Source organism: Amblyomma maculatum, unplaced genomic scaffold (genome assembly GCF_055883805.1).
Source record: "Amblyomma maculatum isolate TAMU_Amacu unplaced genomic scaffold, ASM5588380v1 scaffold_13, whole genome shotgun sequence".
In the NCBI taxonomy this organism is placed as follows: Eukaryota; Metazoa; Arthropoda; class Arachnida; order Ixodida; family Ixodidae; genus Amblyomma; species Amblyomma maculatum.
This window is the reverse complement of record NW_028146738.1, coordinates 36,291,067-36,308,356: the sequence shown is the minus strand read 5'-3', so window position 1 is coordinate 36,308,356 and position 17,290 is coordinate 36,291,067.

Below are 17,290 nucleotides of genomic sequence, written 5' to 3'. Positions count from 1 at the left end.
AAAAAAGAAAACTTCCGGGGCTATCAGATCCACTGCAGTCAGTTACGAATTAAGAATGAAGGGGCGAATATCCCTCAAAGGAGGCTTTTCTGCCAATCAGATCGTTCTCAACACTGGTAACACTCCAGCCCTTGTCCACAGCTAACTAGGCTGGGCAGCTTTTTCTTTATCGGTACTGAACACCAGCTGCACTGCCTCTTTTTGTCACCTACTGCCATGAAAGCGGGAATTCCTTTGTGGCTCAATTGATTGGGAGGCTCCTCTCTGTCAATTGTTGGAGGCCTACCTTTGCAAAATTACAAAGCTTCAAACTTGAGCTGTAAATGAGCACAGAAGGTGCCTTGATCCCAGCTGCTTGCTATTGTGGCACTGTTCATGGTGGCTGTGCAGCGCCTTTAGATGTGGACTTGGCCTTTGTCACAAGGCAAACACCAACCACTCTTTTGTGATGTCGGCAAAACTAAGTTTCATTGGTGTTGAAGGCTTTCCATGTCACACCTGCCAGGATTAAAATCAAAAGCACGATTTAGATATATGAGCTCCCAAACAGAAGGAAAAAGTCCCACTGTTGGCAACTCTAAGTTTTTGGCACAGTGAAACCATACCTGTATATTCAGTCAGTAGCCCGCGACCGCCCAGTGAGATGTCAGTCCTGTTGCCCTCATCGCTAAGTTGTGTTTGCAGCACAGACAGGAAAAGGATAGTTGCTAGGCAGCCGTGGAGGTGGTGGCAACCTGCAAGGTGTTCAATGCTTTAAAGATTTCTTGTGAAGTTTAATAAAGCAAATCACTGACTACAAAACACTGGCACAAATTCCACTATAGGATAAGAATTTAACCTCAAAATATGTCACATAAGGTTGAGAGTACTGAGTACACAATAGAAATATGTTTAACCAAGACACGCACTAGCAGCACAAAATAGTGCTGAGTATAATATATGTATATTAATAACTCCTTGATGACCTCGAAGGCTAAAACATTTCCTTGTCTTCACCAACAGACACACCTGAAGAGAACCACCATTTTCCTGATTTATACATTCCCTTTTTTTATTGAGAGTCACTTTCTATGCTGGGTAAGGTTTCTGCCTCTGAGTTTGCCAAGTGTTTCATTCGACATATGTAGAGAAGAAATAAATCTATGTATCATGTATCTATGTATGGATGCATTACCTATGTATCTATGCATGTATATATGTAGGTACCTATGTATGTATGCATCACCAGTTTTTCCTAGAACAAACGAAAGCAATATTTTAAACAGTGAGCATGCACCCAGAGCAAAAAAAGAAACAAAAATGCATAGCTCACTTGCTTGAGCTGTTGGGTAAGTGTTTTGTTTACATGAAAATTCGCGCAGACACAAAATAACAAGAGCACCAAACACAGACACAACAGCACAATGTGAAAAAGAGCATTAAATTAAATGAAGGCATTTCACCTTTGATGCCAAACACCTTCACTTCGGGAGGAGTCCATATGCTATCAAAAGGTTTGCGTGGAGTAACAGCGTTGTTGTTGAGGACAGCCAGAAGGCATACATTGAACCCATATTGTAACATGGCTACATTCTATAGGCTGTAAAAGTAAGTTAAGATTCAGTACTCTCTTTTCTTCTCCCAGTTCTGAATAGGAAGAGTCTATTGGCCCTGAAGCAAGAAAACAAATGAAACTGATACGTTTTTGTGTATTAATAATAGGCTTTTCGTTATACGAGGTCCCTCCGAAAGATTTGCTTTCGACTTCTTTCTGTACCAATTGAACTGAAGCTTAATTTCTTAAAACATTTCCGCCAATAAAAAAAAAGAAAAAACCTGAGGACCAAAGCAAATAGAGCACCAGCACATCACACAGCATGCAGTTCAGGAACTTAAAAAGAACTAAATTGTGCTTTCTGACTATATGAAAATGTAAAAGCACTTAATCACTGAATATATATGGACTATAGTATTGTTGTGGCAATGTAATGGCTGACTGTAAACATTTTATGAAGTATTGAAATTAAATCACTGCAGAATGTACGCCGTTCCTATCTCGCCATGTGTTTCAACTTGTGCCTGTGAACAGGCTGAGAGTATTTTGCTAGCAGTTTGGAGAGTCGCTGTGGCCAGAATGCACCTTACCCTCCCCTCTAAGGCGGCTTATTGAGATCGTTCTTTTTCTTTTTCGCAACCGCGGCATAACTTAGCGCGTATAGAGCTCTGCAGGCTGCCATAAACAATGCACGGCTTCCACTCGACGGTGCGTATTTTCTGTATCTTGCTGCAGAGTGAAGGCCACACTAAGCATGCAGACTTTCGTGCTCAGTTGTGTTTCCTGGGAAAGTGCTAGAACCAGCGGCAATCAACGAAAGACGTCGGATCGCCAAGCTCATTTTGAAGAATTACATCGCGAGGTTCCGCCGCCAATGGCAGTGCACGAAACGCGGCGAGTGGAATTACAAGCGCAAAACCTTCCTGCATGCACAAAACTATTGATGCGCCATAAAAATACCGCCTTTCGTACTGACTAAACGGTCCGCGCGCGCTATCTTGCTCGCCCATACAGCCTGCGCCGGCGGATGCAAACAACGGTCCTTGCAGCATTTTTATCGGAAAAAGAAAACACTCAGTCACTTTACTGCTCCATTAAGTGACTCATTTAGAAGAACCAATTTCTTACTCACCCAGCGAAGCTTGCCTTGCAGCCAGAAGTAGCAGCCGCTGTGCGGGATACATTTTCAACGCAGTCACAAACCAACGGCCTCACGTGCAGACACGACCAGACACGACGAAATGGCCAGCGGCCGAGCAGCGCATTGATACAATAACTTTAAAAACAATAGAAATCTGAAATATATTTTATAAAACAAGCTATACAAGTAAAATGTAACTGTTGCTTATGACGCATTTGTTTCAAAACGGGCGCACTATTTTCTATCTCGCTGTAAAGAGGAGGGGTGCAAAAAGGCCACGGCACGCGAAGTTTGGGAATGGCGGATCGTGCATAGCTGGCGTTCCGTATTAACATCGGCGCAGCAAATCGTTCCTCTGTGTGAACTACTGGTTTTTATCACACACGGATACATCGGTAGCTTACTTTGTCGTAGTGAACACTCGGAGTTTGGAGTCTTCCGGCGGACTGGACTGCGCCCAGCGAGGTCGAACACAGTACGCGTGTGGCTATGGGCTGCACCAATTAAACGATGCAGAAATGAAGGTGTCAGCGGCTTTTGTACATTATGTTCAGATACCCGTCGCCTAAACAGCATTTCTTGGTGCCATATTGGTCCTGCATGCTGGAAACAGCCCAGATTGCATGCTTAATTCAAAAGCGCAGGCACTTTGGATACAGCATTTTGCAAGCTGAAAAGTAGCCAGAACAAACCTTCGGCAATTTATACTTAGAGTATGCAGAACAGTGCCTTCCAGTTAAATTGTGTACATATTGCACTATAGGCGCATATGTGACCCTGAAACGTCTTGTGAGGAAGTATGGTAGACTTCTGAAGCAGAACTCTAGAAGACATCTGGCGGAAGCCGGCTAATAACTGTCTTGCGTAGCTGAAGACATAAAAATTCTTCACAAGACAGATTCCAGACATCTTGCCGATGATGTCTTCTAGACTAGCACCAAGCGACGTCTTGTAGATGTCTTTGATAGCTCAAGATGTATGTGACCAATATAGACATATCAAGACAGCTACAAGATATTCTGTGCTCAGTGGGATGCTTTGAGCGCCCATGGTGGCTGAACTGGTCGTCTGGAAACTCCATGTAAACTTCCATAGACGGCAGCACAGCTTTCCCTCTAGGTAATAGTAAGAAACAACGTTACTAGAACAAATTCAGTTTCACAGCTCCCCATACCGCCCAGCGGAGGAGCGTGTCCCAAGTGGCGGTCGCGAGAACTAGGGTCGCTGCGGTCGGCTCTTGCTCCTTCCCGGGCGCGTCGTCTGCTACACGCGGCGCGGAAGCATGGAGTGGCTAGCGCACAAATAGTTTTAGCGAACTGCGGTTGCGCTCTACATGGATGCAGTAAAATTATAACTAAATTACGAAAGCTTTGCCTTTGAAGCTAAGTGTTACCTGGGAGAGCGTGTTTATGTGCTGCGAAATTTCCTCATTAAAGCCATGAAACAAATCTGACAACGATGTCGACTTGCTCACCAACGCTGTTCGTTGCTTTGCCCACTGGCTTCTGTTTTGTAGCGGGTATTCCAGTACTGATTAGACGAAGATTCAATGCCAGCAAACGGCCTATGTCGTTGTCTAATGAGAATGTCTGTTCTTAGTGTCCTATTTTTGAGGTCTGACGCAGGATAACGATCCGTTAGCATTTGTAAAAAAAAAAGGTTTGTTGCTTATCTTATAAAAGAACGTAGGATGGGTGGAGTTAATTAGCGAATCAACTGAGAAAGGATTCAGCGGGAATGGACATAAGCAGAGCAAAATCAAATAACTGAACAAACATGAGTCCCTCTCTCTAAAAAAAAAAACATTTATAGCAAGTTATGACAGGTAGTTGGGATTTTATTCGCACAATGGCCTTGAGAAGCCCCCACCCCCCACGCACAGAGAGAACAAAAGAAGTAACGAAACTATTTTATTGTTTGTAGAGGTAATTGTAATGAAATTCAACTGGTAACGCAACTAAAGAAAAATGAGCAAAATGCAGTAATTGTCAACAACAGTTATGTGCAGATGAAGTGCAGCAAACAACAAGAACTTGATTTCCTCAACGTTGATAAAAATTGCAAGACTCGACAGCAATTCAAAGAACACTGCTTCCTCTTTGGCAAATATTTGACTATACAACACAACCTATCATTTTGTTTGAGGAAGAATGAGCATTTAGACATAGATTAATTCGGCAGTGATACAGCGAATACATTTGCACACATTCTTATTTATATATAAACATCACAATTCACGTATATTGATAGTAAGCACAACTGCAGAGAGCGAGAATTCTATCAGAGCAGCTCGGCCTTTTTCCTTGCTACTCTGACTTTTTTCTGCAAGCTCCACGCCGCTCTAAATCTTCTGAGTTCTTTTCGAGGTTTTCTTTTAACTGCGCTATTTCTTCTTTCTTTTTCTTGTTTGCTGCCGAAGCTCGCAGAAGTGCTTTTCTTAGCAGTCATGTCTTCAGTTGTTGAAGTCGTTTTCTTTTTTTGACCCTCTTGCTTGCCGAATTTTTTTGCGCAGCCGTTGCGCGAATTGTTAGCACAGAACTGTTTTTATGATGGATTCACTCTTCGCATAAGCTCTGAACTGCGGCCCCCTCATACAATTTCATTTCCCTGGCCTGCTTAAGAAGATATTTTACCTATCCAACCCTTTGCACATTATATAAGAACTTTTTGTGCACTTTACCGGTGTGCGCGTTAATTGCACATGACAATCGCTCGTCGATCACAAAAGTCTTTTCAACTAGCAAGTTTCTTCGAACTAGACGACGAGTGTAAAACAGCGCGCATCTTTCATCTGTCTCCTCATCGCCAAAGTACTCAAATTTCCATTGAGTTGTTGCCAAAGTTACAGACTCCAGGAAATCGAGATTGAAGTCTGAGTCCGTTTGTTCAGTGCTGCTGTCCTGTTCGTCCTGCTCTGAGACGGAGTCTTGTAGGTTCGCTTCCGACACTACTGTCGAAACATATTTGGAAGCGCGATCCTTTGGTGACTTTCTTTTCGGTATAGAATACTTCGGTTTTGAAATGTGTGCAGGCAATGAAAGAAAAACCCTTGGTAGAGCGCCTGGTGCCAACATACATTTCCCTCTATCCAAAATTACTTCCTTACCTTGAATTATATGCCGATAGGTCTTTAAGACGCCTTCCTCTTCGAAGTGCAGATCACAAACCTTGCATTTCGAAGTCAGTTGTCGGTCTTTTCTGTGAGGGGCTTGCTTCGATAGGGTCTTTCGGTGGCGCGAAGAAATGACGGCCTTTCGAGTCTTCATTTCGATACCCACTTTTGCACCCTGGGGCAAAGCAGGTCGGCATGGAAAATACCGATGTCGCAAAATAAAAATGAAAAGAAAGAATTAAGCCAAAACCAGCCGACGCGCACTGACTGGCGGGGGCACGTGTTTCAGAAGACCGCTGCAGCCGCCGACGCTGGCAGCCGCGGGGCAGAGAGTAGCGGCGAGGGAGCAAGAGCAGTTATAATTTTATTACAGCCATGTAAGTGCAACGGCAACACGTCGATGAGTTATGTGATACCTTGAGGCGCGGAGCCTCCCCCCATCTGACAACGCCATGGCAACACGTAACAGTTACGTGTATGCCGGACGCTCCATGCTTCCGCGCCGCGTGTAGCAGACGACGCACCCGGCAAGGAGCAAGAGTCGACTGCAGCGCCGCTAGTTCTCGCGACCGCCACTTGGGACACCTCTCCGGGCGGAGCTGTGAAACTGAGTTTGTTCTAGTAACGTTGAGTAAGAAACTCTATGGCTGACGCAGCGTTTCATCTGAACAAGCAGAGCAACAGTTGCGCAACGCAAAAAAAGGGGTGGAGGGGGGTGAGTTTAATAACTATCAAGTATTTGTAATTGCATGAATTAATTTGAAATATTGAAGCTAATTTGTGAAGGTAGATGGTTGTAGGTTATTTATTTCTTCAGGTAACTTTGGTTTGAGTAGTTGACAGTTTCGTAGGTGAAAACAGGAGCAGACAATACGCCTGGAAGCCATTACCCTGGATCACTGATTACTACTAATTTATGCGGTATCAAGCAGAGAGGAGGAAAAAAAAGATAAAGACGCAGGCTAACAACAGCAATTAGACGCAGCGTCTATCTGCTATAGAATGAAATCGAAGAAATAAAAACAGAGGAAGAAATAATTTGTGTGCACCTGTGGCAATTTTCACTTCATTCACGCGAGAGATAAATAAATAGTTCGCATTTCGATTAGGATATCGTCTCTACTATAAATGCCCTATAAAAGCCACACGTGTGTTTTTCGAAGCCAAGTGCATTACCATGCTGACGCATTTTCATGTCGTCGGGAGCCGAATCACATCGCGAAAGTAAACATGGGCGACCGTAAATGTGTCATTTGTTATTTCGCACCCGTATGTACTCGATCGGCAATAGAGCATGTTTTTATTTGCATGAATAAAGGCATACTTAATTTACTGGCGGCCTACGCGTGTACAGCGGCGATTGACGGCGATGACCTGGCAGGCCAGCGATCTAGTCTGTCTAGTAAAAGACGCGCAGCACCGCAATGCACGCGAGTGCATAATTATCGGAAAGTCAGAACGGGAATGATCGATCCGCTTCTCTACACACGGTATACGAACAGCGATCGACGTCCTTCATCTTTTTGTATTTAGGGGAATAAAGACCAGTACTCACCATGCAGCTTTGTCACCTAAGTTTAAGCCCCCCTGCCCCGGGCGTATATTCAAGGTACATTCGAGGTTTTTTCGAGGTTGAGCCGATCAAACATACTCCCGCGCTTACGCGAGCGGAAGATTTGCCGCGTCGGACTTTTGAAAATAATATGTCAACATAAAAACAGCCAGGAGTAAATTTGCAGTTAAACGGTTAAGCGATCTGTATATTAAAACACGACGTGATGTTTCACGTGCGTCACATACAGCACGAACTATGACAGTTGTTGTTGACGCAGATTGAAGCTAGTACACACTCATCGCACAACAATCTCCCCATTTCTGGCAGTGTGCATACGTGAAAAGCAGTGGCTGAAAATACCAACCGCGCGACGCACTTGTGCGATTGTGCCTTGGATTTCCGCACACCGCATCGTACTCGTGGCACATAGGAATTTCTATGCTAAAGCCTCGCGTGAAATAGATCGGATATGTTGAACTAATTCTAACCCGACGTACAACGTATACGTGTCATCAAAACAGAGCGTCGGTGCTGACCGATGAGTCAAAAAATAAATTGGAACCCCGACGTATACGTATCTATACTTGCATGCACCTCTTTTTTTTATGAAGAACCACGGAGATGGAACCTAATTCTTTCTGTGCGTGTGATGAACTTAAAATTGCTCCTCAGCTGCACGAAAATATATGTCAATTCAGCTTTCCACTCGGAAATTGAGCTGTAAATTTGGGGCCAATTAGAACTTCCAAAGCAGCACTGCAACCATCGAATGTTCGAGCTGTATTCGTCCATACAGTCGAATATGTTTTACGCTTGTTTCGAAGTGTGATGAAGCTTATATAATACCTGCGCAGGCAGACAAAATGTGCATGGCTTCCTGCTTCAGTGTCCAATATGGACACTTGTGCTTCCCGAGCAACAATCGAAACGTGTGGTAAGGAAAGTTATAATTTTTTTATCGCCGGAGTAAAATAACCTGTAACTCTGTGTAAATTTGCAGGAGTAGAACGTTCACTTTATTCATTTTTTCTTGAAAGAGTGAAAGGCCATTTCACTCTTCCTCGCATATGGCAGGAGTAGACGTGTGATCTGCAGGAGTAGAGTGAGATCTGCAGGAGTAATTAGGCTGTTTGACTCCTGAAATAGGAGTTCCTGTTTTTAGAGAGTATGACAATTTTGCACTTCTCAGCTTAGCATTAAGGGTATTGCAAAAATGTTTAGTCTCTTTAAGTGTCACTTCTAAATTGTCCGTAAGAAAGATTGATAGTCTATTTTTTAACTTAATCATTTTTAGATGCTCTTTTGTTATTCATGGTTTTCTGACCTTCCTACAGCAGTTTATTATTTTAAAAGAAGAATGCTTAGCATAAACAGCTACAAAGACCTTGATGAATTTACTATATATTTCATTTCGGTCAACTTTGGAATTTAGAGCAGACCCGTTTTTGGACATTATTGCTTTTTTGAACAAATCCAAACTGTTTTTTCCGATGTTTTGTGTAACAAAAGGTACGTTCGGCTGAGTAGTGTCCACTGGATTGAGTAGTTTACACTGGATACTTGAGGGGACTTTGTGAAGTAAAGTTGAGAAATGCTTCATAAAACCGAAAGAAGCTCATGACATTCCCTCGCAGTGGGCAGTAGACAAGTGAAATTATTTCTCTTTTATTTGCAGCATCAGAATTTTGTAGTGATCAGTGAACATACTGAATTCAGAAATGATTCATATTTTTTTTGGCTTGCAACAAGAATACCAATACTGCCACCTCGCTTACTTGTACGGTTGAGAACAAAATTGTCATACTCTTCAATTTCTAGCATTTTGCAGTTGTTTTATTACCAAGTTTCAGTCATTAGTATTAAATCAAACTTTAATGAAAACTGGTTCAAAAGCAGAGCAATTTTATCCTTACAGCCAGCCGAACGTGCACTAATGTGCATGACGAATCGGAAAAAAGTCTGATATAAGTCGAATTTTGATCACAGTATCAATTCGTGACACTCCATTTACCGTTTTTTTGTAGGTAGCTAAGTTAATACACTATTTACTCGGTACTGCTAGATACATCAATGGCATGGGGCTGGCGTGGGAACATTTTATCGCTGTCATTTTCAGCTAGTATCTGAACAGCTGGCATGCTGTCTGTCTGCCTGGCGAAGATCTTGCCGTGGCTCACCCTGACTGAGTTCCATCCCTTTTCCTACTTTTTCTTGCAACCATTTTGAAAATTGAATAAGCCATAATATCTAGTTTCAAGTATGTGATGCGCGGTATGCCAACAACAAAATAATGGAACTCTTGTCGACATCCAGTGGCTGCTTGAAAGAAAGATGCCCTTGCTGTCGGCTCATTTCCAGCCTACTTCTAAGTCAAGAGGCACACTTTGATGTGGCTTATAGCAGCAAGCCACTCTGAACACAGAATATCAAGACAATAACACTTTCAATATTACTGTAGCATGTGAGCACTTGTTTAGAAACTGATTGACCCAAGTCAGGCCATAATTTCTAAAGTTACAAGTGTGTGATGCCTGGCATGCCAACAAGAAAGTGAAGGAACTCTGGCAGATATACAGTGGCTCCTTTTGAAACATAAATGCCCTTGCTGTTGGTTCATTTCCAGCCTACTTCTTAAGGCAGGAGGCACACTTTGACATGGCTAATAGCAACAAGCCACTCTCAGCACAGACAATCTGACAACTTTATCAATAACTTTCACAATAGTACTATATAATTTGATCACTTGTTCAAGGATTAGCCCAAGTCGAGCCATAATGTTTGGCAACAACAAAGTGAAGGAACGCTTGTGAATATCCAGTGTCCACTTGAAAGAAAAATGGAATAGCTGCTAGTTCATTTCCAGTGTACTTCTAAGGCAAGAGGCATACTTCAACAAGGCTAAGAGCAACAGACCACTATTAACAGATACAATCTATGATAACAACTTTATTGTTAGCACGCTATCTTTAGAATAGGATTGTATCACAGATTTTGTTTTCTCTTTTTAAACTAACTCAGTAACATATCAAGTTTTAGAAACATGTGGAAGGTGCCTGGACAGCGCAATCAGGTTTGCATGTGATAAACTTATCTGCTGGGTAAAAGATAACGCACCAAAGAAGGCATCTGACGATAAGGAAAAAAAGAAAAAGGTAGTGATGCCATAGAAGCATCGACTTTCACACAAACTTAGCAACGTGGCCAAGCGGTATGGTGTTAAGGTAATCTTTTCCGCTCCAAACAAGCTCGGGAAAATATGCGGCTTAGTAAGCAGAATGATGGCAAATATTAAGGGACCGAACATAAATAAGAAAAAATCTAAAGCATGCCATGCTTCAGGGTTCATTTATTGCAAAACGGGTGTGGTATACGGGGTGGTATGCCAGTATCCTGTGGAAAGACCTACATAGGTCAGACGGGACGTGTAAATGTTCGGCTAAAGGAACACGAAAAATCACTATCAGGGTCAAGGTCCTCGCATTTGGTTGACCATTGCCAGGGATGTCAAGATTGTAAGCCTGGCTGTGAGCCGGAGTGTAAGCCAGTGTACAAACAAAAATGTAAGCCCCTTTATCAGGACGCAGAAATATTGCCATCTCATAAGGAACGACTTCAGCGTGAAATCACAGGGGCTTTTTACATATCAAGACAAGGAAGTACATGCATAAGCGCACCATCCATTGCTCTAGCACTAAAAGAACTGCATATCTAGACCACACATGGAACTAATCTCTCCCGTCACTTCTTCAACCTTTTTTGGTAACTCTTGTTTGCTTTCGTCAGTATGAGGCTCTTTGCTTTTGCATCTTATCTTAGTTAATAAGTACCCCCACCAACTGTATCTTTCCCTATACTTGAACTGTATTGATGCTATTATCTTTATTTTCTTCTGTTTTAGTTTCGTGAGATGGGCACTCATTCCGTGTTTTCCAATAAAAAATTTAATTGTGAAAAAGCGCTCGAGGTGGTGTCCTTCCACTCTTGGTCCTTGTTTTTTGTGCTACCTTAAAAATGAACAAATGAACCATATTCAACTCACCCAACTTTCAACTTTACTAGGGCACTTAAACATAAGCAATGAAGTAAAATAGAACAAACGCCTTGCAAGGAATTTCAAGTAAAGCATAAAACATGAAGTGCAGTAATAAATACAAAAAGAGAAAAAACTGCAACTTTTTTTTTATTCAAATTGGAGCCTTGCGTGCGCTACGCACGACTGCAGCTCTATGTCGGTCGGCCATGCGATTATATTGTCACATAGTGGTGACGAGGTCGACGACCCAAATGAAAGGTCCATGATTGCACTAAAGAAACTCTTTATTTTTGCTGACTTGCGCCCGCACAAGAACTAAGCAACTCGGCGGCGATAGAAAGAAAGGTGCTCGTCGGTCGTCGGACAAAGAATGCTCGTCACACTCATCAACGCTCAATTTAGAGGCTGCACAGAACAATCTAGATAACGTCCCAAACAGCTACCAGCACGGGCTGGAACATTGTGGAAAGACACCCGAGTGGCCGGAACCTTCGAGACAGATCTCGGTGCATCTTGCGCTACAGCGAAACTGATAAAGGTGTGACTCGCGACATCGAGCATTAACAAACAAAGATTACGGAACTGATACGCGGTCCAGAATCAGAGTGATAAGCCTGTATGCCGGCGGCTGTTAAAAAAGAACAAATACAGTTTTGAAGGTTTCGCGGCATTACTCCCCCCTTAAAAAAACATCGCCTCGATGTTCCAAAACAAAGGAAGTTAAACATAAACACTGCAGTTCAAACACCACAGACTCCGTAACGCGCGTAATAAGGCTTCAGTCGTACAACATGTACAATTTCTGGGAGTGCGCGTCGCCGTTGTGATGCGGACGTTCCGTCGGGAATGACTTCATAGTCCAGTGGTCCGACGCGGCGAATGATTTTGTACGGCCCAAAGTATCGACGCAACAACTTTTCACTAAGTCCGCGACGGCGAATTGGTGTCCAAACCCACACTTGGTCTCCTGGATTGTACTCCGCGTGGCGCCGTCGTGAGTTGTATCGTCGGCTATCGGTGCGCTGTTGGTCATTAATACGCAGCCGTGCGAGTCGTCGGGCTTCCTCTGCACGCTGCAGGTAGGCGGCGACGTCGAGGTTGTCCTCGTTGGTTACGTGCGGTAGCATTGCGTCGAGCGTCGTCGTGGGCTCCCTACCGTACACAAGCTTGAACGGGGTCGCTCTGGTCGTCTCCTGGACTGCCGTGTTATACGCGAAGATCACGTACGGCAAGATGGCGTCCCAGGTTTTGTGTTCAGCGTCGACGTACATAGCGATCATGTCCGCGATCGTTTTGTTCAGGCGCTCCGTAAGGCCATTGGTCTGGGGATGGTACGCAGTTGTTCGTCGATGGCTTGTGTGACTTTATTCCAGTATGGCTTGCGTCAACTCTGCCGTAAACGCCGTTTCCCTGTCCGTGATGAGCACTTCTGGGGCGCCGTGTCGTAAGAGAATTTGTTCGACAAAAAATTTGGCGGCTTCTGCAGCGGTACCACTGGGTAGTGCTTTTGCTTCGGCGTAATGGGTAAGGTAGTCAGTGGCCACGATGATCCAGTTGTTACCCATAGACGAAGATTGAAAGGGGCCAAGGAGATCCATCCCAATTTGTTGAAAGGGCATGATTGGGGGCGGAATCGGGTTTAGTAGTTCTGCTGGTCGGATCGGCGGCGTCTTGCGTCGTTGGCACTCACGACACGTCTTTACGTAGCGGGCAACTTCGGCAGGCAGTCGCGGCCAGTAGTACTTCTCCTGGATTCGATGCAACGTGCACGCAAATCTGAGGTGGCCTGCTGTGGGCTCATCGTGCAACGCCTGCGAAATTTCCTGCCGGAGGTTTTTAGGCACTACAAGAAGCTGCGCGGTCTTGCTGGTTGGGAAGTTCTTCTTCACGAGGAGGCCATTGCTTAACGCGAACGATGATAAATGTCGCCTGAACACACCAGGAGGGGAAGTGGTCTTTCCTTCTATGTAATCGGCTAGCGCTTTCAGCTCAGGGTCTGATCGCTGTTGTTCTGCGAAACTGCTCGCGCTTACCGGTCCCAAAAAGGCGTTGTCGTCATCGTCCTTCGGGGGAGCGTCGACGGGAGCGCGTGATAAGCAGTCTGCGTCGGAATGCTTCCGGCCCGACTTATAGACTACAGTCAAGTCAAATTCTTGAAGTCGTAGGCTCCATCTGGCAAGACGGCCGGAGGGATCTTTCAAATTAGCCAGCCAACAGAGCGCGTGATGGTCGCTTACCACCTTGAATGGTCGGCGGTATAAATATGGACGAAACTTAGAAGTAGCCCAGATGATCGCAAGGCACTCCTTCTCGGTAGTCGAGTAATTGACTTCGGCTTTTGTGAGGGACCTGCTAGCGTAGGCGACTACTTTCTCCAGTCCGGCACTCTTCTGGACGAGAACAGCTCCTAGGCCCACACTGCTCGCGTCGGTGTGAATTTCGGTCTCGGCGTTTTCATCAAAGTGGCCAAGTACAGGAGGGCATTGCAGGCGGCGCTTAAGTTCGTCGAAGGCTTCTCCTTGCGGCGCTTCCCATTTAAAAGGTAAGTCAACCTTTGTAAGCTGCGTCAACGGTTCGGCGATCCGCGAAAAGTTTCTGACAAATCGTCGATAATAAGCGCACAGCCCAAGGAATCGGCGCACAGCTCTCTTGTCGGCAGGCGGTGGGAATTGTGTGATTGCAGCTGTTTTCTGTGGGTCTGGGCGAATTCTGTCCTTGCTAACGATGTGACCTAGGAACCGGAGTTCTTCGTAGGCGAAGTGACACTTCTGTGCTTTTAGCGTTAGTCCCGATGACTTGATGGCTTCCAGCACTGTATGTAGTCGTTTTAGGTGGTCTTCAAAGTTTGACAAGAAGACAACAACGTCATCCAAATATACCAAACAAATTTGCCACTGCAAGCCTGCCAGGACTGTGTCCATTACTCGTTGAAATGTGGCTGGTGCGGTTGCAGAGGCCAAATGGCCTCACCTTGAACTCAAAAAAACCGTCCGGTGTGATGGATGCGGTCTTCTCGCGATCTCTTTCGTCGACCTCAATTTGCCAATACCCGCTCTTCAGGTCCATCGATGAGAAGTACCTTGCATTGGAGAGTCGGCCGATAGTGTCGTCGATGCGGGGAAGCGGGTACACATCCTACTTCGTTAGGCTATTCAAGCGGCGGTAATCAACGCAGAAGCGAAGTGTGCCGTCTTTCTTCTTCACCAAAACGACTGGTGCCGCCCAGGGGCTGTTCGATGGCTGGATTACATGACGTAGCATTTCCTCAACTTGATCGCGAATGGCCTGACGTTCTCGCGGCGATACACGATAAGGGCTTTGGCGCAGAGGTCGGGCGTGTTCGTCCGTTATTATGCGGTGCTTGGCCAGTGGTGTTTGTCGTACCTTCGATAACGATGAGAAGCACTCCCCGTAGCTTCGAAGCAGACTGAGAATCTGGTCTTTGCTGTTATGGGTCAATGGCGGGTTGATGTCAAATGTGGGCTGACGGAATAGGTCCGGTGCGTCTTCCAGCGTTTGGTCGTGGAGGGCGAATACATCTTTGAGGTCCGCTAATTCGTCGAGAAAAGCGATCGTAGTGCTCTTGTTGAGATTCAGGTATTCTTCGGTGAAGTTTGTTACCAGAACCTGCGCTTGACCTCTCCGGAATTTCGCGATGCCGACACCTCGTTCTAAGAGCAATTGGATGTTTCCTTCGACGATACCTTCAGCTGTTTCAATGTTTGCGCTACCTACGCAGACTGCGATGCTTGATGGGGGCGGGACAGTCAATTCTTCATCGAGGACGTTTAGAGGGATGTGTTGCATCGACGTCGTCGTAGCAGGAATGGCTTTGTCTGCAGAGAGCTTGATGAACTTGGATCGCAGGTCGATGATAGCCCTATGTTCATTCAGGAAAGTCATGCCTGAAATCAAGTCGCGGGAGCACTGCTGCAAGACCACAAAGGTGGTGAGGTAAGTACGCCCATTTACGGTTATTCTTGCAGTACATCGTCCCGATGGAGTAATCAGGTTGCCACCTGCGGTGCGAATCAGCGGGCCATCCCAAGCGGTGGTAACTTTCCTGAGCTGAGAGACCAACAGTCCACTAGTGACTGAATAGTCAGCTCCGGTGTCTACTACGGCAGTGACTCTGCGACCGTCGATATCAACTTCAAGGTCACTTGTTCGCGTCCTCGCATTGCACGTGGGCCTTTGTGTCCGATCTCGGCTCCGTCGTTTCTTCCGGTCGTGGCCGGGGATACCGTTGTTACTTCGCTGGGCAGCGGTGTCGGCTCACACCGTGGTCGTGTTGTCGTCGATGTTGTCGTGTGGAGCGGCGGTGAAATGGTTGCGTCGTCGTTAGTGGTCGTCGGCGGCGGAAAATGTTCGTCTTTTCGCCGTTGAGCAACCTCACCTCCAAAGGTTGCTGCCTTTAGTTTCCCCTACGGGGGCTAGGAGACCTTCCTTGCACGTAACCGCGGCCAGGCGACGCACATCGGGCATTGTACGGTGATGGGGAGCGTGACAGACGCCTTGGCGACGAGTGCTCTCCGCTGCGCAGGAAGTCATTGATTTCCTGTGGTCGCTCGCCAGGACGGGGTCGTGGAGCGTCGACAGCGAAACCACGGAGGCCGATCCGCCTGTACGGGCAGTGACGGAGGATGTGTCCTGCCTCACCACAATGGAAACAGAGCGGTCGGTTGTTAGATGTCCTCCAGGAATCGCACTTCCTGGGGGTTGTTGGTCGTTGGTAGGCTTGGCGGGCGGGGGCCAAGGGGCGGTTTTCAGGAACAGAATGGTAGCGGCGAGGGCTCGGAAAGTCATCACGTCGGGGCGGAGGGCGACGTAATGCACCAGCGTAGTTCATCGCTGTTGCCTCGTGTGCTGGAACAGTCGCAGCCGTCGCGTGAGGAACGCCCAGCGCCTGCTGGACTTCTTCACGGACGACGTCCGCGAGCGTCGCCATCTGCGGTTGTTGCGATGAGGGCATCAGTCGGCGGAGCTCCTCTCGCACGATCTCCCGGATGAGGTCCCGAAGGTTCTCTCCGCTTGTAGATACGCTGGGGTAGTGGATTGAGCAGTCTGGCTGAAGTGGTCGCTCGTAGTGGCGCACCCGGGTGTCCAACGTCTTCTCGATGGTCGAAGCTTCACTTTCAAATTATTCCACAGTTTTCGGCGGGTTCCGGACAAGCCCCGCAAAAAGCGACTCTAACTCGTCACATTAGGAATGTCACTCTCTCACCTTCGGTCATATTAGGGTCGGCGCGGCGAAACAGGCGTTTCATCTCCTCTACGTAGACCAGGACGGGCTCGTTTGGTAGTTGAATTCTTGATTGGGGGAGGGTCTGAGCTCTTTCTTTTCGGACAGAACTTGTAAAAGCCATCAAGAACTGTGCTTTGAATATCTCCCAATCCTTGAAAGGAGTCTCGTGAATTTCAAACCAAATTCGGGCATGTCCTTGAAGAACAAAGTAGACCTGCCAGAGTTTCGCAGCGTCGTTCCAGCCGTTGAAATCTGCCACATGGTCGAAAAAGTCCATCCAATCTCCCGCATCTTCATCCGGTCGTCCATGGAAGCAGGGGGGCTCACGGGGTTGGACGAAAACAACCGGTGCTGTAGGCTGGACCATTGTCAGCGTCGATGCCTTCCGAGATCGAATGTGGTCAGGCAGCAGACCGTGTTCGGGTTATAGGCCTTGGAGTCGGCGGCTGGCTCGGTGACCTGTAGGCTGGTTTTCCAGGGCGACAGGAATAAGGCTGAGGTCTTCGCTTGAAGGATCAAGGACAGCACCTCCATCAGATGTCACGTAGTGGTGACGAGGTCGACGACCCAAATGAAAGGTCCATGATTGCACTAAAGAAACTCTTTATTTGGGCTGACTTGCGCCCGCAAAAGAACTAAACAACTCGTCGGCGATAGAAACAAACGTGCT